Source organism: Chiroxiphia lanceolata, chromosome 23, assembly GCF_009829145.1.
Source record: "Chiroxiphia lanceolata isolate bChiLan1 chromosome 23, bChiLan1.pri, whole genome shotgun sequence".
NCBI classification, from domain to species: domain Eukaryota; kingdom Metazoa; phylum Chordata; class Aves; order Passeriformes; family Pipridae; genus Chiroxiphia; species Chiroxiphia lanceolata.
This window is the reverse complement of record NC_045659.1, coordinates 5822238-5846977: the sequence shown is the minus strand read 5'-3', so window position 1 is coordinate 5846977 and position 24740 is coordinate 5822238. Positions and strand designations below refer to the sequence as shown.

The 24740-nt window shown below is 52.8% G+C and overlaps 1 protein-coding gene and 1 long non-coding RNA gene across 4 annotated transcripts in view; one reads left to right on the top strand and one right to left on the bottom strand.

Moving 5' to 3' along the window:
• KIRREL3 (kirre like nephrin family adhesion molecule 3) overlaps positions 1-24740 on the top strand; it is a 359483-nt gene that overhangs the window by 1924 nt on the left and 332819 nt on the right. The gene's annotated exons all lie outside the window — the stretch shown is intronic.
• LOC116797775 lies at positions 15214-18420 on the bottom strand. The gene is made up of 4 exons (XR_004360747.1): positions 18287-18420; positions 16763-17090; positions 16244-16363; positions 15214-15320 (listed from the first exon to the last, which is right to left on the bottom strand). It is a non-coding gene; the product is annotated as an uncharacterized LOC116797775 (long non-coding RNA).

Below are 24740 nucleotides of genomic sequence, written 5' to 3'. Positions count from 1 at the left end.
GCAAAGGATTCCTTCAGCCACACGGTGCTCTGGGGGAGGAAAGGCCTGGATGTAGGTACTGAAGCCGATTTTCCAGCACATGTTGTGTTTGCCTCCCCCTGGAGCAGCCGCTGTGGTGGTTGTGGGGTGGCCAGAGGTGGTGGCATTGGTGTCCATGTGCAAAGGTGTCCCCAGGGCTCTGGGGACGGGATGCTGTGTGTGCACGCAGAGGGCAGCCATGCCTTGCCCTGGAGTCAGCTGGTGGGCCAAAACTCACTTTGAGGAATGACTAAAGTCACTTGACTCTGCCCCACAGGAGATTCAGTGGTTCCTGTTTGTGGGCAGGGAGCAGGCAGGGCTGTGTTTTCTTGCCAAAGTGGCTTGAAGGGATTTGCCATAATTAAACTCCCCCAAGCCAAGGGCAGCAGAGATGGGAGGATCACCTCTGCTGAAAACCCAGCTTGGGATCTGCGGGCTGAACACTTTTTTTTAAAAAAACCCTCCTTATCCAAAGCCTCAGCAAAAGGGCATTTTCCATCACTGGATCTGTACACCTGTGCCCTTGGGTTTGTACTTCCTGGGCATCCTGGTATCCTGCTGTTCCTGCAAAGCATGCAGCCTGGAACTTGGGCTCCCAGTGGAGCTTGCAGGAGGAGGAAGCTGCTTGTTGCTCCTGTTTGGGGCTGAGCTGCACCTGGGCACACACAGGCTCAGCCTGGAGGAGGATTCCTCCCACAGCCCCTTCCTGAGAGAACAAATTGCCTTCCCTTGAGCATCTCTTGTCTCTCTGCCTTGCAAATGGTCTTCAAGAGCCTGCAAGAGCTTTCTCTTCGTGGCAATCATGAGGCCAGTGTTTCAGGGCTGCTTTCCCCCTGGTGCTGCTCCCTCTTCCACCCCCTGGGAGTTGCTGGACCAAGTGCTGGGGGAAGGGGGGAGGAAGTCACAGCACAATTTGCCTCCTGTGGAGATGAGGTGTGGGTGCCCCTCGGTGAGAAGCAGTTGATGCTGCCATGAAAGCGGCTGCCTTTGCTTCTGCCTGCTGAAAAGCTCACCCTCCTCTCCTCTGCTCCAGTGCCAGCCAAACTGGGGGAGGCTGGGAGCCACTGGGGAAGGTGTCCCAGCTGTGGGGGGAGCACCACTGAAGATGCACCTACAGCCACCTCCTCCTCTGGCTGGCCTGTGCTCTACCAACCTGGGTGGATTTGGCAGGATCTGAAATTTACCTTGGATGGGAAGATTTCTGCCTGTCTGGGGCTCTCTTTCCAAAGGCATGTTTGCTTTCCCTCAGGGTGATGAATACCGAGTTCTCTGGGTGTTGCAGGGTATGTTTTTCTCCTTCACAGTTCACTTGGTTCCTCCCTGGAAGCAAATGCTCTGCAATCTTCTGTCAGAGGGGCCCGTTATTAGCAGCAGTGGCTCAACTTCCCACTGGCTTGTCCTCAGCCCCCAGGTGGAGAAGGGTGATATTATTCCCATGAGGGAAACCAACCCAGTTCCACCCACCAGCACTGGTTATGACCAGGAGAAGAGGACTTTCACATCCTGGGGGAAGTTAATGGGTGACAGGGAGCAAAAATGTGACATTATGGGGTGCTGGGAGGTGTGAGCACAAGGGCTGGTGGCTGCAAGGGGCACTTGGTGATCTCTGTGTCTGACAACCACCAGCCTGTTGATGAGAAGCCTGGAAATCCGTGGTTGTGATCCCTCTTCCAAGTGAATTCCTCCTGCCATGTAGAGAGAAGAGCAGCTTTGCAAGGGAAGGGCGTTGGGCTGGTTCCTAAACCCAGGAGAGAGTCAGTGCTGGGGAGCTGCTCAGGAAGCACAAGGAGTGAAAGCACCAATGGGCTTTAAACATTAACCAAGGAAGAGCTCCTGGAGCCCAGGATGTTGCAAATCACGATAGTCTGTGATTCTGTGAACTGAAAATGGTTGAATGAAGACAGCAGTGGTTTGGGGAGGTGCTTTGTGAGGTGGGGCAGGTTTGTCAGGGGCAGCGTGTTCACAACTGGGCTGCACGGGAGGGAAACTCAAATGAGCCTCAAGTTAGAGCTGGTGTTGTGCAGTGTGTGCTATCCCAGAGGAACAGAGCAGGATTGCCTCCTCCAACCCTGTTTTAACACAATTTAGGTTCTTCTTGCTTGCCTATCTCCCACCTGTACCTCCCGCAGTCATCCCACAGGTGACTTTGCTCAAACCACGTTTCTTGCAAGGTTTCAGTTCTTAGAAAAGAACAAGAGGGAGGAGCTGGGGGCCTGTCCAGGTGCCCTTTGCCAGAGGGAGGAGGGAAGGGCAGCTGTTCCTCCTGCCTCCCCAGCAGCCTCCCCCTGTCCAAGGTCGGGCAGAGGTGCCCGGGCACTTTATGCACAGCACATCTCGGGCAGATGTCGATTGCTTTGTGCTTTCCTGTGGTTTTAGGGGACACCAACTGGAGTAGAAACGTGCCCAGAAATCCCTACCAGGTTCCCAGCACCACGTGTCACCAGCTCCCAGCCTCTCTGTAGCTGGACTACAAATGTTAGGATAAAACAGCTCCATGCTCTTCTTTCTTTTGTAGCTGTAAATAAAGGGGGGAGAGGCCAATGTGCCCCTCAGGTTGTGAGCTGGCTGAGGATCAAGGGCTTTGAGTAAACTGTTTTCCTGTGAGCAGTGTGTGATGGAGAGTGTGGCTGCTTCAAACCTCTGATTTAATGATCGGCTTTGCAAGTTTGTGCAGCGCTCTCAGCTCCTCAGCTTGCTGGGTGGAGGGGCTTTATGGAAATGCTGCTGGAGAATTGGCTTTGCATCACTTTCAGGATCCTTCCAGCAGGATTAAACAGCTCTTACTTATTTATTTATTTATTTTAAAGACCAGCAAGTTTATACCAACAATTGCTGAAGGCTCTAATTTATCTTCTGTTCAGGAGCAATACAAGTCTTTCCTTTGACTGCATTGAGAGCTACTTCTGGCCAAAGAGAGCAACAGAGCCACAGTGATCGTGTACAAGCTTATTTTATAAATCAATAGGCAGTGAAACAAATTGGTTGTAAATCAGTCTCTTCCTTGCTGAGATTTAAGGCGTTTGCTGGAGCTGTGAGTGTTTCAGGGGTCTCAGCCCTGCCTTCAGGGCTGGCTCTTGTCCCAGCCCTTGCAGGGCTGTGGGAATCAAAGGTACCAGTAAATGTGTGGGATTTCTTGGCTGGGAAGAAATGAAGTTGAAACCCTGTGCTACCCTCTTTGAGTAGAAGGGTCCTGATGCTTCTCAAAACTCCTGGGTTTCCTTTTCCCCTCCTCTATTTCACTGCACCTCAGGGCACCTCTGCAGGCCAGACTGCCAGAAGGGGGAAGAAGAAAATATCCATTTCTGAATCGTGCCTTGTGGTAGGACAGAGCAAACGCTGGGGTTTGGCCTTGGAAACGGTGGCCTAACAGATGTCCTGGTTCAATGTGCCCTTTGAGTATCGCCCAGCCTGTTTATTCGTTGCCTGGCTGGCAAGACCCACGCTCAGTGTTTGCCTTTCCCTGGTGGCAGCAGCAGCCTCCAAAGTGGAGCAGAAGGAGCTGGAGGTCACTTGGCTGTTACATGGCTCTTCCTTTTACCGAGTTGCATTAAACAGCTTAAAATCTAAATGTGCTTTTAGTGCGCTGTGAGCGATGGGCTCTGGGCGTCCTGCCTCGCTCGGTGTCACATGCTGGAGGAGTAGGAGGTGGAACACTGCATTGTTAAATTCAGATGCTAACTTGGGGATAAGATCTTGTCTTAATGTGTTCATTCAACGCCCCCACTCGAAACAAAAGCTACAGCGAGCCTTGGGTCTGCTGCATTTCAGGGTGGAGCAGGATGTAATTGGGTTTTGAGGGCTTTGCCATAACTGCTGCTCATTAACCATTGATGCAGAGTTTCAGCTTGGATAATAGATGCTTTCTTTTGTTTCCAATTACTTTGTGTTGGGTGGAATTGCAGCGCAGGCCTCCCATGTATGTGGTCATGTGGTGGCTGATTCACCTCTTAAGAGCTGGTGGATTTATGTTCCTGGGTCTGTTGCTGTCACTTCCAATCTGGGACGTGGCCAAGGCTCGTGGGGAGCACCCTGCCTGGCTGGGCCGGGCTCTGCTCGGATGCTGCAGCACCTCAAGGCTGAACGTTTCAGGAGCATTCGGGGTGAGCAACCCCAATTTCGTGGGAGGGCAATAGAAACACAGAAAATGTTCAGTGAGTGATGTGGTTTTTCTCAGGAGCTCCCTGCCCAGCAGGACGTGCTGCAGGCAGGAGGAACCTCGCTGACTCCAGATGAAATACGCCCCGATGGTGCAAGGGATGAACTTTCTCCAGCTTCCTCATGGATGAAGGATCAAAGCTTTGTGCTCTGGGTCCAATATTAGCAGGGAGTGAGTGGGAGAAGACACTGGGTTTGGCGTCCTACCTTGCATTTTGGGCAGATATTCACTCCTTAAAACTTAAAATTGCCTGACTTGTTAAAAGATCAGACATGGAGGGCCTGAATCCTCCTCAGGTCCCCGTTGTCCCATCCCCCTCCCACCCCCAGCATAAATGAGTATTCCAGCAGTATGCTGCCAGTCAGGGAATGTCAATATTGGATAAGTGTTTCCTTTATATCACTGCAATTTAGCATAAGCTGCTTGGAAACAAATGTCTTCCATAAGCATGAGGTGTTTCAGTAAGTACACAGTCAACATTACTGTGAGGATTAAATAAATGTCAGCCCCACTTGTATGCTCAGCAGCAAGTTAAGACAGCCTAACTTGCATAATGGCCAGTGCTGCAGGAACAACAGCAGGGGTTTTGTGAGTCTCTGTGGAAAAAAGTGGGATGGAAGGAGCTGCTTTGGATGGAGGGGATGTTGAGAGAGGGGTGCAGAAGCACCTGTAAGGTGCATGGGGTAGCTGAGGCTGGGAGGAAATTCCTGGCTGTGAGGGTGGGGAGGCCCTGGCACAGGTTGCCCAGAGAAGCTGTGGCTGCCCCATCCCTGGAAGTGTCAAGGCCAGGTTGGATGGGGCCCTGAGCAACTCTGCCCATGGCAGCAGGATGATTTTTAAGGCCCCTTCCAACCCAAAGCATTCTGATTCCATGGTGTGAGGTGCAAAGGGATACGTGGAACTTCCCTCTGGAATAACAGGGCTGCTCTTTCTCTGACGCTGGCTGCAACCCAAAGATGAAGACTCAGCCAGTGTTGGCTTGAGCTGGTGAAGTTGCTGGCTCAGGGTGAGCAGCACCTTCCTGCAGATCTTCCCAGGCCACCCATGCTCTGATGGATCTGCCCCTGCCTTTTCCAATGCAAACTGGGAGGTGCTTGGCTGCAGGTGGTGAGGCCAAGGAGTGAGGCTCAGCTGTCCCTGCCCTGTGGGGAGGAGCAGGTTGTGCTTCCAGAGCTGTCTGTGAGCCCCGAGCTCACCTGCAGCTCAAGGCTTCCCAAAGCCAGAGGTGCCTCCCACCCTGAGGGAGTGATGCTGGTCTGTGCTGGCAGAGCTGATGGGCCTGAAGGTGATGAAGGGAGATGGTCACCTCTGGCTGCTCTGCCTTCAGGTGTGTGGGGGAGAGCTCCTCTCTGCCCAACAGAGAAGCCTCTGGCTCCCACAGAGGGATTTAAACCCAGGCAGCACACCGAGGTGTTGCTGAGGCAGTGGAGCTGGAATCCTTCTCTCAAGCTGTGTCTGCAGGAAAACCCTTCTCTTTACCACCCCTCCCTTTGCATCTTCACCTGTCACCCTGAGGTGTCACTTGGTGCTGTGTTGGTCAGTCCATGACAACTTCTGCCAGCAAGGAGAGAAAATCTGGGGAGCTGGATGTGTTTCCATTCCCAACGATGCAAAACTGCTGCTTTCCCCCCAGCTGGCAAGTCGCTGACTGCAGCCACTTGTCCCCAGCTGCACAAGAATGACAGGAGACAGAATCGTTAGCAGGCAGATGAGCCTTATCAGCTCCTCTGGTGTCTGTGGCTGCCTCGGCTCTGCGTGGGCTCGGGACCCTGCAGAGTGGTTTTAAAACCTGGCCGTGTCTGTTCCAGGTGACTTGAGCAGAGCATCCCAATCACATCCCGGCAGCCCCGGGGAGCAGTCAGAGCTCTTCCAAGGGGTCCAGGTCCTTGGGCTGCGCGTTCCCAGCGCGGGAGGAGCAGCTCGAGGGCACGGGGGGTGTCCCAGTAACTCAGCCTCGGGGAGCAGAGCGCCGGGAGCGCGCAGGGGAAGGAATCCCCGAGTGTTTGGGATCCAAGGCGGGTCACCTGGCAGAGCCAGCGCAGGTTCCATCCTCCCTTTTCCCGTTCCGCCTGGCGGTGGCAGCAGCAGCGCTCGCATGGAGCCGAGCTCTGCTCCCACCTGCCAGTGTCGCGCTCCTGGGGAGAGGGCCAAGGTGACCTGCTGGGCTCCGGCGCTGTGGGGAGCCTGGGAGCACCCAGCCCGGGCCTTGGGATTCAGCACCGAGGCCGCTCCCTCCGCTGTGCTGCGGAGAGGTGGCTCGAGTGCTGGCACAGGGGGAAGAGCTGGGAGCCCCCTGGAGCTGCCACCCTTCTCCTGAGGAGCGGTGGGCACCCATGGCCTGCTTGGACACATCTCCAGGAAGGTCTCAGCACGCAGTGGTGTGAATGCCATGGGCTCAGTGAGCAGAGAGGGCAAGGGGTGGGAGGAGGATGTAGGGCAGTGTCTGCCCCACTGCTTTGTGCCCCTCGTTGACAAACATCCCTAAGGAGCTCACGGAGCTGGGGAGCCCCTTGTGCATCCTTGCAGGGTGTGGGATAACCTGCAGCAGGGAATGGCTGCCATTCCTGGTCGGTGGTGCCTTGTCAGGCTGTTTCCCACTCTATCCCATGGGCAAATCCCTGGAGTGTGATTTAACACTCCTCTCTTTCCCTTCTGGCTTTATTAAGCTGGGAGTGACAGGGCCAGCCCCCACCTCCCCCCCAGCCACAAGTGCTGAAGAAACAGAACCAACAGATGCTAAAATTAGGCACAGCTGTTTGCAGTGTTTTGTCCTCCCCATCACAGAGTCTGACACTGTCTGTGCTTATTCCTCATCTTGTCCAGACACCGAAGAGGTTTAAGATATCAAAGCTTTGAGTGGCTGTAAATTAACTCCTTCTGTCTAAGCTGGAGCTTGACTTACTGGCTGATGAGAGATTCCTTGTGATTTCCTTTATTTGCCCTTATAATAATGGGAATTGCCAGGGAACATCAAGACAGGTGTCGTCTTTCTGTACCTGGGAAATACCTGCTGGTATTCCCTGCTCAGGAGCTCCCCACCAGAGACCAGGGGAAACATCTTCAGCCCTGTAGGCTTTATGTGGCTAAACCCAGCTCTGAGGTGCAGCTTAGACAACCTCTGTGGTCCAGCTTAGTCTCTGCATGCCTGACGTTGTCCCAGTCCAGCCCCACATCCTGGCTGTGGTGATCTGCTCTTGCTTTGGCCAGGTGGAAGATCTGAGCTCTTCTACTTGGTGGTACAGGCTTTGTGTGTTGTGGTTTGGGTATTGGGGTGGGCATCCTCCCACCTGGCTGCTCTTCCCCCCCACCCTGGGCTGTGTTTGGGCTGACAGTGACTGGAGGAAGCTCTTTAAGGGCTGATGGCTCACTCTGTCACCTGCTACCCCTTGGAAATGTCCATTCCCCTTCCCTGGTGTGGCAGTGTTGGGTTTTGGCACCACCCAGGTGGAGATGGGCTTGGAAAGGGCAGCAGGAAGAACCTCTGGCAGAGCAGAAGTGCCTTTTGCTGTCAAGGCCAGAGCAGTGTGACTGTCCCTGCTGTCAGACAGGCCCTGGGCTGGGTGTGTGTCAGGATTGTGAGTCTGAGGGGTCTGTTTTCCTCTGTGTCCCCTGTGAGTGTCTATCTCCTGCAGCAGCAGTGCTTTCTGAACATCCCTCTTGCTCCTGTCACGCTTAAAATGATAATATTGGTTTAAGATGGACACTTGTGATAAACTGGGGAACACGACGCCCTTGGAAATCTTCAAAGCTCTCTTGCATCACGTGGGCTGGCTGGAGAGGCCTGGACTGCCCCCCTCCATGCCCACCTCCTCCTAAGGATGCCTTGGCTTTAAAAGAGCTGGCACCTCTCACCCAGCAGTGCTGACTGCTCCAGGTGGTGTCTGTGACACTTGGGCAGTTCCTGTGCCATTTGTGAGCTCCCAGAATTGCCTTTTCCCACCCTTTCTGTGATGAAGCAAACGAGGAAGGGAAGTGCTAACCAGGGAAGGTTGGTTTTCCCTGGGGACAAGCAGGGATGGTGGGGAGGAGAGGGAATAAGAGTGCAATAAATACCTCACAATAAAGGACCTGTGCAGTTACCAAGTGTCCCTTGCCATGTCTTTAGGGTTGTAGCAAACCTTTCCCCCAGCAGGCTGAGTTTTCCCTGCAGCAGGCAGGTTTCTCCCCGTGGTTTGGCTTTCTCCCAGGCACAGGCAGAGGTCTGTGTAGTGCTCTTAACCCGTGCAAGTTGCTGCTGACTCGAGCAGATCTGAGCTGTCGTCCCAGTGGGAGCATCTGGTTCAAAATCAGGAAGAAAAGTTGAACTTTTGAAACTTGTTGAAAAGCAGGAAGCATCCAAGAATTATGGATTGAAGGCTTTGAAGTGGACCTGCCAAAAATACTGTGTTTTGATATCTGAAATGTGAACCTGGAGCTCAGGAAGGGTTTTGTGTGCCCCAGGGATGGCGAGGTCACTGTGGGGGATGAAGGGATGCTGGGAAGCTGCTGTAGAAACCATTGGACTGTCGACTGCTGGTTCTTTGGGGTTTGGAAATGGGTTGCAGGTCTCTTCTTGCCTTTGGCCTCGCCGTGGTGGCTCTCACAATGTGCCAATTTGTCACAGTATATTTAATTCTAAACCAGTGTTAAGCTGATCTGTGTGTCTGTAAAGCACCTTGTGTTAGGTTTGATAAAATTATGTTTTATTGTCTAACACAGTTTATTTCTCTTGGTCTGGTTGCATGTTTTCATTCCCTGTTTCCTGTGCACCATGAGGACATCAAGTGCCAGCAACTGCCTCACTTGCTCCTCTCTGAAAGCACCTTAAAATCAGCTCATAATTGCTGGAAACTATGGGAAGACTTTAAGGGTGCCACTGATATCCATTTTGACACTGGTGCATTGAGCAGGTAAAGAAAGGACCTAAGAGGCAATTGAAGAGATTGATGGGCAGTAATGGGTGTAATGGCAATTTTTGTCCTGTGTTTTTAATAAAGTGATTGACGACAGGCCCAGCTGGAGCCCCCGTGCGGAGACCGAGGGACGCAGTTAAATTACAGAGGCTTCTTAACTTAATGAGGCCTGCTAATAAAAACCAGGCATAATGAGCAAAGGATAACAGTACCATTATGCTCTGAGTGCTGAGCAGAGGGCTGAGCAGGCGGGGCCAGGGTGTGCTTGGGGTGATCTCACTGGGAGGAAGGGCTTTCCTGACTGGGAGGGAGGTGAGGAGGCTGGGGGACTTGGGAAGAATGGTGGGTAGCCAAGTGATGTTCTTACCCACGAAGGAATGAGCAGGTGGAACACCATCTATGGTTAATCCTCCATGCTTTTGGTTTTATTTGTAAGGTTTTGGGTAACTCTCTGCTCCAGGTTTCATTCCCTTTATGTAACCCTGGGGAAGTCCAGGTGGATTCCTACACAGACATTGTGACGAGGGGGTCAGATTTTGTGCCACGAAGGAAAAACAGTGGGAATTTAACAGCCTGGAGGAAGGGCCTGCAGGGAATAGATGGGTGGGCTCTGGGAGGTTGGGCAGAGCTGCAGCAGGCTCATGTCACAGCTTGATTTGGAGCTGTGGCTGGGACCTTTCAGGGGGTGGAGGTGGGAGGTGGATTAGTGTCTGCAGAGCAGCTCGGTGTGTGCCGCCGGTAAATGGAGTTAAACCTGAGCGAGTTCTAATCTAATAATGAAAGGAAGAGAAATAAGTGTTCTCAGTGATGCATGCCCCCTCACAGTGAGTACTAATTGAAAACAGATATTTACTTTAAAATGAAAATGTAATACGATAATGGTGGGTTGAGGATTTCTCACACGTAGGAGGGAGCAGCGGGCACACACAGCGCCCCCTGCCCTGCCCGGGCTCTGGGTCCCATGGGAGCAGCATCTCCCGTGCCATGGGGCTGCTGGGCCTGCCAGCCTAGAGAAAGGACCTTGGGCTTATGGTGGAGCAGAGCTCAGAGCCTTACTTAGCCAAAATCAGGAGCACTGGGGTCCCTTCAGCTGGCCTGGGGCTGCAGGGGACCTTCCAAGCTGGGCTTTTGTCTTTCCTCCTGTACCTTGCAGACCTTTCCCAGCCAAATCTCCATGGAAGGAGAGGTGAAGCCTTTCAAGACTGGGGCAGCATCACCTCCCTTGTCACTGAGCTGAGGGGCTGGACAGTGGTGGTGACCCTCTTCCTGATGGTCTCTGGTGCTCCAGACCCACCTTGAGCTGGCCCATGTCCCTGGCTTGGTAGGTGACCTGCTCAGTGCTGATGAGACACTGGTTAATGCTGCCTTTTTGGGGGCTGCTGGAGGAGAATGAGAGGCATATTTGCTCCCTCAAGCCAGTCTGAATTAGTGCTGATCCCTTGGGGAGAGCCCTGTCTGTGACTGCTGAGACTTTAGCAGCCCTCCTTGCCTCTTGGTCTCTGTTTGTCCATCCTCCCCTCCTGCCTTCTTGTTCTTCCCTCCCTGTTCCAAACAAGTTGTCACTCCAGAGCCAGAGTCACAGTGTTTTCCAAAGCGCTTTGGAGCACAGCTCAGGGCAGTGGGACTGGTGGCCATTCCAGGACCCTCTCTGCCAGGAGCCCCCCAGGCCCTGCAATCTTCTGAGGGAAGTAGCCTGGCCCTAATCCCTTTGTGCAGAGTTCCTGCCTCTTTCTTCCTATGGGTGCATTTGTATAATTTGCATTTTGCACTCTGATCGTATGCACAGAATTCAGATTGAAATGGGGGCTTGAATAGATTTGCATGCTAATGAGGCACTGGCTTTATTTGTTTATTTGGAGCCCTCTCAAGCAGGCAGCAGTGCTGGAAAGCAGCTCCTGCAGCTCTGGTGGGGACAGAGCTCTCCAGCAGCACCAGGACCCTCATTTTTATCCCCAGACCCACTTACCTGCTGTGCACAAGCAGTTGAAAGGGGTGGGCTCTGCTCCAGCAGCCCTTGGTTCAGTCCTTCTCAACCCCTGTGGAGCAGCAGCGTGGAGATCAACAGTTCTAACCCATCTTAACTAACCAGAGATGTCTCTTTAAGGTTATACTGGTGTTACCTGGGTCTGGCCTTGCCACTGAGTGAGGTGCAAACACTCCTGTGTCAGGGCTGGTTATACCCAGCACGAGCCCCTCGCTGATGGGTGTGATGGTCTGTGAGCGAACAACGGGAGCGTGTCCCGTCCTCTCCTTGACTTTGCAGTGGTGTTCAGGGGGGCTGGGCCCTGCTGGCCATGGCTCCCTGTGTTCCTCAGCAGACCATGACCCTTCTCTTCGTGACAGGGCCGTTATTTCTGGTGTCTTTCAGCAGCTGACCTTGGGCTGTTGCATCAGTGCTGCCCATCAATCCTGCGCCGCTGCCAAATCCAGCTTCCCTTGGTGCTCCTGTGCTCCCTCAATGGGAGCCTTCCAGCCTCTCTCAGTCAGCAATAGACCTTGGAAATATTGAGGAGGAGAAGCCAAGGGCTGGGAGAAAACCAGTTCCCCAAACTCCACGCCAGCACCGGGGAGGAAAACAAGACCTCACAGCCCAGGTGCTTCACTGACCGTCAGCGCCGCAATCCTTTGCTGTGCTCTGGGTCCCAGCAGATAGACCCGGCTTAGAGCTCAGTGCTGAGCCTTTCGTGCCAGCTCTGCCTCCCCAGATGACTCCTGCTACAGCCACTGCCACTCTGAACACGGGCCAAGGCAGGCCTTCTGAAATGGCAGCAGGAATTGGGTCACATCATGCTGCCCCAGGAGAGCGAGTTCCTCTCCGAGCAGTCTGGCTTCCAGTTATTATTTTACAGGGGATGTTAGAGCTTGATAAGGGAGCTCTTCTGACTGCCAGTGGGGCTTATTTGGGGCTTATTGGATGCTCCAGTTTAGATTTTAATATAGTCAAAGGTGACTTACAACTTTAATATGAATTTTAAAACCGACTGCTCGAGTTGTTTTTTTTTATCTGTGTTAAAGCAGATTAATCTCAGCCTTCCTTGATCCCATCGGTAGCTTTTCTCTCCCCGCTTGGAGACACACGTGGTCTGTGTGGCACCAACAAAGGCCGAGGAGGAAGATGTTTGTGTGGCGATAAATAATTGTCGCGGGGCCGCTTTTCTTCTGGAGAAATCTCCGCTCTCCGAGCCCGACAATGGCATCAGTGGGAGCTCCTGCTTTTGTACGAGGCTCCCGCCTCAGCCTGCAGAGCGGGGCTTTGCCGAACAATGTCCAGCTTTGTGCTTCCCATGGAAAGCTGCTCCTCGCCGTTGTGTTTGGCCCCCGTTTTCCAGGCTCTCCACCACCCGTCTCCTCCCGCGCCGCTTTGTGCCGCCGGCGTCGCGGTTCCTCGCTCTGCTGCTTACAAGGTGTTTTGTGCCTGAGGGGACAATAGTGAGTGGGTTGAGAAGGTGGCCTCGGGGCACTGGGGTGGGCCGTGGTGAGCCGGAGTGGAGTCATTGCCCTGCTTCTGGCTCCTTGAGCATCCTCGGGTGGAGGATCCAGCAGGGAATGTTCTGCCTCTGGGCACCTAATTCGTGGTGTCTGGAGCCCCTGTGAACACCAGGGGTTTGCCTGATGCTTTGGGTGAATGTCACACCTTTCAAGGTGACCAGCTGGGAACCCAAAACCGAGCAGCTCTTGGCCAAATTCAGCAGTGCTGCTGGGCTGCCTGAAGCAGAGGCTGCTGCTCTCTGGTACTTTTCTAAGTAATCCCAGAATCATGGAATGGTTTGGGTTGGAAAGGACCTTAAAGCTCATCCAGTTCCACCCCTACCATGGGCAGGGAGACCTCCCACTCACCAAGGTTGCTCCAAGCCCCGTCCAACCTGGCCTTGGACACTTCCAGGGATGGGTAATCCCAAATCATGTGGTTTAAGTGAATCCCCTTGACTTGATGGCTGGACTTGATCGTTGGATTTGATCTTAAAGGTCTTTCCAACTTAACAATTCCATGTTTCTATGACTTAGCTCCAGGTGACCAGTTGTGTTCCCATAGGTGCTCTGGATTTAGGAGCAGCCTTGTTGGTGCTGCCAGTCTATGGAGCATCAGCGGGCAGTTGGGCTTTGGAATTAGAAGACAAGGATCAGAACTGTGGCTCTGGAGATGTGTGGGCGTAAATCTTTGTGTCCTGAGCATTGGTCAGCCTGTGTACCAGTGGCATTAGTTAATTTTACCCCAAATAACGAGTTTACACTTTGCTGGGCTGGGAGTATTCCCTGTACCTCAGGCAATGATTGCAGGAATCAAATGCTCTGTAACCAGCCTTTAGTTTTTTCCTGGTTTGTTGGGGGAGGGCACTTCACTGATGGTCCATGCTCTCCAAAATTCCTCCCCAATGCTACCTGCAGCTTTTCTCCTACCAGCCCTACCCATAACTGCTTTTCAGAGCTCGTTATTCCATGCACAGTGCTGCATATCAACGTGCTGGATTGGGAGGCTGGGAGCTGGATGAGCTGTGTGGGTCTGACAGTGGCAGGTGAGGGAACTGAGGCACAGGGAGACCCACGTGAGTTGGTGTCACAGCTCGGGGAGGGGGGGAAAACAGGAGGGTTTGCTCGCTGGAGCTGCCCCATGTCTGTCTGCTCCCTAAATTCCAGCCTGAAATAGGGAACCACCAGGTGTTGTGTTGGCTCAGGAGCCGAACAGGAGCGACGAGGCAGCGACGAGACTGAAGAGCCTTTAAAGGCAAGACTTGACACCGCACGAGCGAGTGCCGAGCAGCAGCCACATAAATCCCATTTGTTTTACATTTCAGAGCTTAATGAGACAGAAATCGCATGGCAATTGTCACATGTGAAGGCAGAGATGGCTGCTTTGCCTTCAACTGCAGCAACCACCGTCTGCAGCTCCGAGGAAGCCGTGATCTCACCCACCCTGTACCGGCAAAGTGCTGCTGGCCTGGAGCTCAGCACCAATCCTGGGGGTTTATAACCCCCCTGGCAGCCCCACCAGGCTGTCCTGGAGGTCACCAGCCTCACACCTTCCCCAGAAGAGTCAGCATATCACATTCTTCACGTAGAGAGTCAGAGAATGGTCTGGGTTGGGAGGGGAATCAAGTCCAGGAAGGCGATTTTTGTGTGGTTTCACTGGGCTGTGGGTGTTGAAAACCTGTGCGGTGTCTTTTGGGCTGATTTGTAGGAATTTTAATAAGACCAAGTACAAGGTGCTGCTCCTGGGTCGGGGCAACCCTTGGGATCAATTCAGGCTGGAATGAAGGGATCAAGAGCAGCTCTGGGGGGAATGACCTGGGGGTGCTGGAGGGTGAGAGGCTGGACATGCCCTGTCCATGTGCCCTGGGCTGATCCCACAGCGTGGGCAGCAGGGGAGGGGGAGATTCTGCCCCTCTGCCCCCTCAGGTGAGACCCCATCTGCAGAGCTGCCTCCATCCCTGGGGAACAGCACAGGAAGGACATGGAGCTGCTGGAGAGAGTCCAGAGAAGGCACCAAGAGGATCAGAGGGCTGGAGCAGCTCTGCTGGGAGGAATGGCTGAGAGAGTTGGGGTTGTTCAGCCTGGAGGAGAGAAGGCTCTGAAGCGACCTGAGAGCCCCTTCCAGTGCCTAAAGGGGCTCCAGGAGAGCTGGAGAGGGACTGGGGATGGAGGGACAGGACACAGGAAACAGCTTGCCACTGCCAGAGGGCAGGGTCAGATGGGATATTGGGAAGGAATTCTTGGCTGGGAGGGTGGGGAGGCCCTGGCCCAGGTTGCCCAGAGAAGCTCTGGCTGCCCCATCCCTGCAAGTGTCCAAGGCCAGGTTGGACTTACAGCAACGTGGTCCAGTGGAAGGTGGAAGGGGTGGAACAAAATGAGGTTTAAGGTCCCTTCCAAGGCAAACCCTGCTAGGATTCGATGTGCTTTGCCCACCAAGGGATGGAAACATTCCCAGGAATCATCTCAACCTGTGTTAACCATCGAGCTTTGCCCCTTTTATCAGGTAACCCTATAGCTCTTTAAGATGAGCTGAACAATAGCAAGATATTAATGCCAAGGATGCATTAGCTCGAGGAACTTTGCTTCATCTCTGCTAATTTGTGCCTTCTCTCTCCAGATAATGTTCATAAATTGCTAAAGCAGTATTTTAATATTAACATAAGCTACAGTCTCTGTGACAACTGTTAAAGAATGGGTTGTGTTTGGATCTCTGAAATTGATTTTTTTTTTCCTCCCCTTGTCTGTCAGAACTGAAAAACTGCAGATGAAACACTATGTTGGGTTAACTGAAAATAAGACCAAAAATATTTGTTTCAGGTCAAATGAAACATTTCATTTGATACGATATGTTCTTTGTTCAGACTTAAAAAACCTTTTTTAAAGTAAATTAACTTCAGAGATGTCTTGGGGGGGAAAAAAAGTCTGAATGTTTCATGTAGATGGAAAAATGTCTAAATAAAACACTTTCACTCTTGACACCCACTCCTCCCCTTTCAGTCTGAACCACTGAATGGGTTTGATGGGAGCTCATGAATAGCATCAGTTGACCCACATCTGGGCTGGAATTATTGTGCCAAAGACGTAGGGGAAGAGTTCATGAGTCATTTTTTTAATGGGTATCTCGGTAGGTGAGAGAAGTTCTGAAATGATAGGTGTGAAGGAATAATGGGGCCCTCGTTAGATGACTAAATCTTATTCTTAATCATCCTGGGGGCGAGGAAGAGGGGAAATTGTGAGTTAGAGAAGTTGTGGGTGAATAGTATTTTGCAGCTGGCCTGGAGCTCTGGGGGGGCTGGGCTGGGTTTTAGGAGAAGGTTCTTCCCCCAGAGGGTGGCTGGCACTGACCAGGCTCCCCAGGGCAGTGGGCACAGCCCCAAGGCTGCCAGAGCTCCAGGAGGGTTTGGACAACGCTCTGAGGGACAGGGGGGAGTTGTTGGGGTGTCTGTGCAGGGCCAGGACTTGGACTAATGATCCCTGTGGGTCCTTCCAAGGGGGGGGACCAAACCCAGGCTGCCTTGAAACCCAGCTGGGTCATCCCTGGTGTTGAACTCCAGCCTTGTGGGGTCATTTCCCATCAGGAGGCTCCAGGATGGGGCGAGTCAGGGATTCCCTGGGTCCCAAACCCCTGCTGCTCCTCGTCCTTCATCAGCAGTTCCCTCAAAATGGGAAGTGCTTCCTAGTCCTAGAGAGCTTCCTGATGAATCCTTACCAGGATATTTGAGACTTTCTCAGTGGGCTGGGAAACTCCCCTTCTCAACATCCCAAGTCCTCTCTTGTAAAGCAGCAGGAGAACACCCCCCTGGGATCTGCTGCCTGTTGTTGTGGTGTCCTAAGGGTGAAGTGAGTAAAGGCTTGGTTGGAAAATAACTCGGGTAGGACCTTTTTGACTGGTCCAGATCTTCTCCTGAGCAAGTACTGTTTCTCTGGGCACATCCCTTTGGATGCATCTCTTCCAAGTTTGCGCCAGGAGCGCTGGGAAGTGTAGTAATTGAGCACTTGCATTGTTCTGGACATAGCAACTAATGATTTTTTCTGTATGATAATGCATCTTCATTACTCTGGGGAAATCATTTGCTCCTGTGAAGACAGGCCTCTCATTCCTGGGTTAAGGGGGAAGAGACTAATGGCTTAATTAAGAGGTTGGAGAGAAAAATCTGTCTTAACTCTTTTTTTGTGCGGGTGTGTTCGAAGAGGACTGGGGGGAGGGAGGTTGTGTGTGAAGCCTCACCTAGTGGAGCTGTTTGGGACCACTGCATCGAGCAGGGGACACAAATTCCAGGTCTTCAGTGCATCACCCATGTCTCCCACGAGCCCTCTGCAGGAGCCTGGTGTGGGCCTGGGCTGCGGCTCTTTGTGGCGAGCGCTGAGATTTATCCTTGTGAAAGGGGAATGTTATTTAAATCTGCACATTTCGCAGGATGTGAAAGCAGCTCCACGTAATCTACAGCCTCTCCCTCCGCTGGGACCGCTCTATTAACATCTTTCATTTGTGGAGTTGGATGCTTTGCAGTTCCTTTCAGCGGTGATAATCCAGCAAAGAGCCCGCGCTGTTCACCCTGCGGGATTTATGGAGCCAGAGCCTGCCTTTGAATTTCCGTGCTGGCTTTGGCCAAACGCAGGGATATCACACAACCAGCAGCTTTAGGAACACGCTGGTTCAGCCTTTTGCCATGGTGGGGTGCAGGGTGACCCGTTTGGGGCTGATTTGGGGACCCTTTGGGGAAGGAATGGAAAGGTCTGAGCGTGTCTGATGGTGACTGTGCTCTCCCAGGCTGCATCCCAGGGGGAACAGTGGGGCAAAGCCCTTTCATGGGAACAGGCAAACAGCTTTAAGGAGAGTCAACAGGAGCAGTGGGTCAACTGCTGGGGTTTCTAGGGTGGAGAAGACTTGTGTCCCTCCATCCACGTGTTTGAACAGAGGAGCGGCAGCACAAAGCATCTCTTCGTGAGTCACAGAATCATCAAGGTTGGAAGAGACCTTCAAGATCCAGTCCAACCATCACCCCAGTACCACCATAACCACCCCTAACTCACATCCCCAAGGGCCACATCCAGACAGCTCTTGAACCCTTCCAGAGATGGTGATTGCACCTCCCTGGACAACTTCTTCCCACACCCCATGAGCAAAGCCATCCTGCAAATGAGCACAGCTGCACCTCCTTTCCTGGGCTGTGCCCTCCTCAGGTGACTGGTCTCATGGGTGTCTCTGTGTTGGGATGTGGATGCCAATAGCTTTCTTACACACAAGGCTGGGTGGAGCCTCTGGCTTGGGTGAGGCAGGTCAGGTGCCAGGGAGCTGGGTTTTACCATGACCCTTCCCCTTTCCTTGTTCCACCTGCAGTGCCTCCCAAACCAGAGGGTAGAGCAGTCCTCCCTGTGCCAGGGAGCAGAGCAGGGGGAGCCTGGCAGCTCCCAGCTCGATGGGCACATCCAAACCAGTGCTCCTGAGGTGATGTTTTGGCTCCTGGAGGTTCCTGACATGGCAGCCCCTGACACACATGTGCATCTCCACCCTCAGCTCAGCTCCCCCAGCTCCTCTCTCCTCGTGTGACACAATTAAATATTAACACCAGTAAACACTTTAGTTCTTCTGCACAGCCCTGGCTGCCCAATTATCCTCCTGCAGGGCTGTCAGACTGTGCCAGTTGCTTCCCTGGCTGCTGGCAGCCTTTGGGCTCCATGGCAGGGAAAGCCCTGCTCTCCAAACCTCTCTTCCCACCCCTCTCAGCAGCTCCCCGTGCCTTGGGGTTACCTCAGTGTGAGATATCCCAGGGCACTGTTGGCCTCTCTGAGCCTTTTCAAAGGGCCACAAAGAGCTGTTTGTTCTTTTACAGCTGTTTTGCAGGTATTGACAGGGGAATAAAGGGGGGGTTTAGGTGGTGGCTGCTTAGTAACCTGTAAACACAGGGCAGAGCTGTTGTTGCCTGTGACGTGCACAGGAGGTTCTTCATTCCCTGGAGCTGCAGGGTGCTGCTGCTGCAGTTTGGGGGGGGATCTGCAGCAGAAATCCTCGCTGCCTCCCTGAAGGTGGGATTTTGCTGCTTTCAAAATATTGGAGTTAAGGCTTTAGCTCCTCACCTTTAGAACCGTGGTGTGGAGCGTTTCCCCAGCCCCTACACCAATATTGAGGGTGCCCTTCTGGGAACTCGACCCTCTTTTTGTGTTTTTATGCAGCAGATGAGATTTTGCTGACAAATGAAGGGAAATTGTTGCATCCAGCTCTCATGGCCTCTGTCAAGCAGAGCTGGTTTGGGGGTTTTTTTGTTGCTTTTGTGTTCTTGCCTTTCAGGGCCTTGACATTCAGCAGAGTCCATTTCCAAGAGGGATGGGACAGCAGGATTTTACTGTGGTTTCAAAAGACATTTTAAGTACTTGAACTCCTGCCATCACTGAGTTACACGCCTGGCTCTGGCCTTGACTGTGCAGGTTGAATTTCTTGTTATGATTTCCAAGGCAGGCAGCATTAGCAGCTTGTCCTCGGCCAGACAGATCCGTGGGAGCAGCTAATGGGGTTTCTCTTTTCATTCTCTCAGTGCTGCTGTGCTGTCTCAGACCTTGGCATCTGAGCTGGTCAGTGGGAAGGGCAGCAGAGCAGTGAGGAGTCTCTGAGCTGCTCCTGGGCTGAGATCATCAGCCCGGGCAGAGTTTTGCCCCAGAACAAAATCCAGCTCGGAATTTTTTCTGGTCTCCATTAAAACTTCTTCCCCGTTGGGATTGCTGTTGACCAGGCTCTCTCAGGCTGTATTTCCTTCCTGGATCAATAAATCTTGCTATTGATTGCAAAATAAGTTGGTACCTTGGAAGCACAGTGGTTCTGGCTCCAGCAGGCAGCTCGGGGCTCTGTTGCTGCTGGAGATCCCAATCCCAGGTCCCACAGGTTGGATCTTCCATGGTCAGTGTCTGTGTCTCCAACCCCACCTCTCCCTCTGGAAATGGGATTTGGAAGTGCTTCAGCTGAAGGGAGCAGCCTGAATTTGTTGTCTCACAGATGAAGAGCTCCTGTTCCCCTGCAGAGATGCTGTGATCCCATCTCTGCCTGGCACCAGCTCGCAGTGCAGCTGGAGATCACCCCTGTGGCTCCCTCACCTTCCTTGGGATGGCTCCCAACCCTCCAGCTGGCAAAGGGTGCTGGCTGCAAACTGCAGGCTCTTTGAGCCAAGGGAGGAAAAGTGCTCCTTCAGCACTCTCATGGCATGTTGGAGCTGCCCAGGTGGGAGTCTTTTGGAAATCTGAGACCTCAGTGCTGCCTTCTGAGTCCTTCTGCAGGATCTGACTGGAGCCATACTTGGTTATTTCTTTTTTCCCCCCAGTGCCTTGCAGGGTAGAAGCTGCTCCTCTCCACAGAGTTTTTCTGAGCTGGTTTCAGAACTGGTGAGTGGCCCAGCAGCCCCAGCCATCCTCATCCCCTCTCCTTTGCTCCCCAGCACCTTGTTTCCCAGCCCAAGGAGACCTCCTGGAAAGCCAGTTACTAAAGCACAAATCCCTCAGGGCTCGACAAACTCAACCCTGTGGTGGCTTTTGTCCTGTGTGAGGTGTTTTTTGAGAAGCTTTACTCTCTTATAGCAGCCCCAGATCGTGCAGGCTGAGCTGGCTCAGCAGCAGCTGAGGCATCAGGCAGGATCAGGATCCCCTGTGAAATCTGTTGGGAGTAATGAACCACAGATGACTCTGTTTTCTGAATCGATACCGAGCTGCTGTTTCTAGAAAGCTGCCAAGCACACAAATGTGAGGTTAGAGATGGAAAAGCACTTCCAGGGGGAGCTGGGAAAGCTGTTGGTGCTGTCAAGTGTCTCTGCTTTGCACCCAAGAGGCTTCTGTGTTGCTGTGTTGGACGAAGTGTCTGCTCCTGTTTTCTCCCTTGTTCCTTCCAGATCCTGGGAGGTTTAGTGCAGTTCACACTTGCAGGCACTTGGGTAAAGCGTTCTTGAAAAGTGCAAAATATTTATTAGTATTTGCATAGCAGCCCCTGACCTGCTGTGAAGAAGCAGCCCTTCAGCTCTGCTGTGTAAATATACCTTCATTAAATAAAACTCTGCCTGTGCTGCACTGAACTGCTCTGTCTCACCTTCATCTGCTTTTTCATGTGTAAAAAGTCTTAGGAGTGTTTGACTTTAATGAATTTTGAGCATGCAAAGTGCCTGCCTGGCCTGAGGTAGGGCAGCCTTTTGACCCTGGCAGTGCTGGTGACAGGTCTGAGCAGCATCCAGGGGGGCTGCTGAGAAGGGATTTGCTTCAGGAGCACCTGTGCAGCCAGTTTAGAAGTGGCCTTATGGCTGGAAACCTGCAAAATGACAGGTTTAGGGTGGTGCAGGGGTGATTCCCAGCTTGGTTTGCAGGATGGGGGCTTTGTCTGGGGCTGGGACAGGGCTGCTGGTGCTGCCAACCCCCTGCTCCTGGGGCATCACACCCGCAGAAACCCTCCCCTAGTGCTGCTGCTGCAGAGCTCTTCAGGCTGCAAATGGGATGCCAAGGCTTTAGATGCTCTTGGTGGCCCATAAAATCTTCTTGAGCCTGACATGACGTTAAAGCTCGAGGAGGAACTATTTAAAGCAGAGTGTTCTCACAGGTGCTTGAGTTCGGCTTAATGCTGCTCTTGTCGCAGTTAAGTCTAGTTCAAACAAACTTTGTTCAACCCTGAAAAGGCTCTGAGAACATTCCCCTCTCCCCCCCAGAGGAAAGCAGGTGGATATTTGTCTGAGCAGAGCCTCTGGAAGCTCTGGGCCTCGCTGTGCAGCACGGGGGCCGCAGGCATTTTCAGGCTGACTGGAGCTGTGGAGCTTGAGCACTGGCCGTGATCCCCGAGCTCCCCAGCCTTGGCAGACACAGCAGAGCAGCTCCCAGGCAGTGCTGGCTGTTCAGGGGTTATTTCTGCTTTATATGTCATTGAGCAGCGTTGCAGGTTCACGGGGAAGCTGCTCGTTCTCTTCAGTGTCTTTCTTAAAAAAAAAGTTGCACAGCTCAACATATTTCCTTGATAAATTCCTGGAGCATCCCCTCATCCTTCCCTCGTGTCACCTGACAAGTGGCTCTTTTGTCTTGTGTTCCTCACTGACTTATTTGTGTTTAATGTAACTGTGTCACAGGGAGAGGAACCCCAGCAGCACCAGCTTGTAATTCCAGGGGCTTGGTTTTCATCTGGGAGCTGAGGTGCTTTTTTGTGCTTCTTAATTTTCATTCAAGGCTTCGTTACAGACTATAAAATACAACTTTCAGCAGGTATGTCCACTTGTTTTCCTCACCTGTCAGCTCTTGGTCCCTACTGCCACACTCTTGGACTCTGACTCGTGCACCCTCTGCCTTTGCTTCCCTCTCCTCAAGTGTTTTGTGAGAAAGCCAGATTGGGACTCTGTTCGTAGCTGTTGTACTTGGAGAGTCTTGTGAAGCTTCCCCAAACCCCAGGAATATGTGAGGGATAGAGAATAAACACCAGCTGCTGCAGTGCCACTGAATAAAACTGAGAAAGCAAAATCCATCTGTATGTGCCAGACTCATCCCAGCCCATCCATGTTCCGCTCCCTGTGCAGCCTGTTGGTCAGCAGCAGCCTTGGAGAACCACAGAATTCCAGAATGGTTTGTGATGGAAGGGAGGGACCTTGGAGCTCATCTGGTGTTCCCCCCCTTCCATGGGCAGGGACACCTTTCCCCAGCCCAGCTTGCTCCGAGTCTTCGAGGGCTCTGCAGTCACGGGCAAGTTCTTGGTGCTTCCACCCAAACTGGGATGCCAGGAAGGATTTGTGCTCCTGCTGGTTTGCTCATTAATCTGCCAAAGGTGGGATTTGCCAAAATACTCCAGAGCTGGAGTTCAGCTGGTCTGCAGCAGGAGTAGAGCTCCCAAAGGGGCGAGGAGTTTAAACCGTGGGTGTTGCTGTCACTTCTGTCTTGGAGCTGAGGGGCTGGGGGGCTCTTAGAGCAATTGGGATCCAGATCTGGCTTTTTAGGCTTTTGGTGTCTGAATCCTTGGTACTGAGCCCCCTCTAAGACAAGATTGCTTCATTTGCATGGAGCAAAGCTGCTGCCATCAGCGTCCTGCCACAGCTCTCACCAGTTTACGACAGGTGAAGGAGAATTAAACACCAGGAGGATTATAAGCAGACAAAATGCAATTACTCAGGGAGAAATCCAGTAAGATTCTGCTGAATAGCCTGTCTTAAAAGGACTTTTGGGGCTTCTTAGCTGTCTGGAAGCTTTGGGATCTGCTAAGACCGTGCCTGGAGAAAAGTAGCTGTAAGTCCCCACTTACGGGGGGGATGTAAGTCCCCAGCTCTGGGGAGGAGAAGGTTGCTGGGCTGAAGGTGATGGGAGTGTTCTTTACTTGGGGATGAAGTTCAAACCCTGGCATTTGGGGCAGGGTGTGTTGCTGTGATGCACCTTTGGTGGGTTTCCACCCCAGGGAAAGGCTGTGGGGTCAATGCCTGTGTGTGACCTGCCCGACTCCAACCCCCTCTGGCCGTGTGGGTCTGGTCCAGCTGGGAACTGAGCACCTCCTGAGGTGAGGAAGAGGTGAGGTAAGCTGTGCCTTTGTTCCACCATGGCTTGGCACATCTCTGTGTTCATGGTGGTCACCCAGGGTCTGGTGACCACAAAGGAGGGGTCTGGAATAGAGGCGCAAAATAGGATCTGACAGAGAAACCCTCAAAAAGTGCATTTTCCTCTGGGCAACCAATTAGATATCGTGGGAGAGTTGAAAGAAAGTCTGAATGGTGTGATGGAGCAACTTTCCCCAAGATCATCCTCCTCATCCTCCTCCTTCACCACCCAGTTGTCTTCCAGGACCTTCCCTAGGGTTTTTCCCAGTTTCTCACCGTGTTGGGTTTTCATCTGCTGCTCCCTCCCCCCAGTCCCAGCACCATATGTCATTAAAATGCTTAGACATGTGGAAAGGGCCTTGACAGAGATTCAAGGAGACAAGGGAGACGCGGAGGAGCCGAGACTTTGTCAGATGGAATGATTGTGACATTAGCGACGCTCACCCGGGGAGATGGATCCAGCTCCAGGAGGGGGACCTGCAGTGACAGAGGGAGGGAGGTGGACATCCTGACACGGAGGGGAGCTGGGGAAAACCAGAGCAAATTCCAGCAGAATTCCAGCAAATGGAGTGAAAGGCAGCAATGGGAATGGAGGACTTGAGCGTTGTCCCAACTGCAGTGCAGGGCACTCAGGGATTCTGCCCTGCCTTAAGTTTGGGAATGTTTAGCTCTGAGATCAGCAGAGCAGGATTCTTTTTTTCCCCCCCCTCCTCCACCCTTTGCTGTGCCAGGAGCTTGTTTGGGAACCTTTCTTCCCTGAGTGTCCTCCCACAACCCCGTGAGTAAAGCTGTTAGCCAGCTCCAGCCTCCACCTGCACCAGGTGAAGGTGGAAAAAGAACCCTGGGAGCACCTTGGGGACGGAGAGAAGTGAGTTTGTCTCCTTGTGTCACCCTCTGGGGTGTGCCCACTGCAGTGGTGGGGTGTAGGATTCCCCCTACTCCCTGCTGCTTGCACAGACCCTCCCTAAAACCTCACACCAGCCCTATTTGCCTGGTTGTTTATCAGGTTTTGAAGGTATTTTTCCCCTGCAGAGAACACCTCTGAATTGCTTTGTGATCCTGTAAAGAAAGCAAATGAAAGCAAGCCCCCCCCCCCTGCTCCCACTGAGAGAAGAAATCCAAACATCCAAACATCCATACAAAATCCAAACATCCATAGAGGTGGCAAAGGTGGATGTAGAGCCCTGAGTATTTGATATTCAGGGCAGGAAGCTGGTGGGGGAAACCCAGCGAAGAATTCCTTGTCTGGTTAATGCAAATACGCCCGTGGCTCAGAGAAATCAAACAAATGAAACCCTTGGAGCTGGGAGGGGAGAAAAAAAGCGATTCCCAAACTACGTGCAACCTGCAACAAAAACGCAGCTCCTGTTGTTTGAACAGCCTGGGCTGGAGAGCGCCGGGAGGGATCCCAGCTGCGTGGGGAGGGAACAAAGGATCTGGCTCCAGGTAATGCGAGTCATTAGTGAGCCAGGGATGACAACTGCAGTGTAGGGAATGCTCCTGCACATCCCTCCTCACCCTCCCGTGATGGGAGCTTGGGAGGGGCTGGTTTGGTTTCTTTAGGAAGAGCTGGAGGTCTCCAACCAGCGAGGGGGAGCTCCAGCTGTGCCTGCCCTGAGGCACTGGGAGGCTGCCCCGCCCTGGGAAGCTTTCTTTTAAAACAACCTACGTGGAGAACAC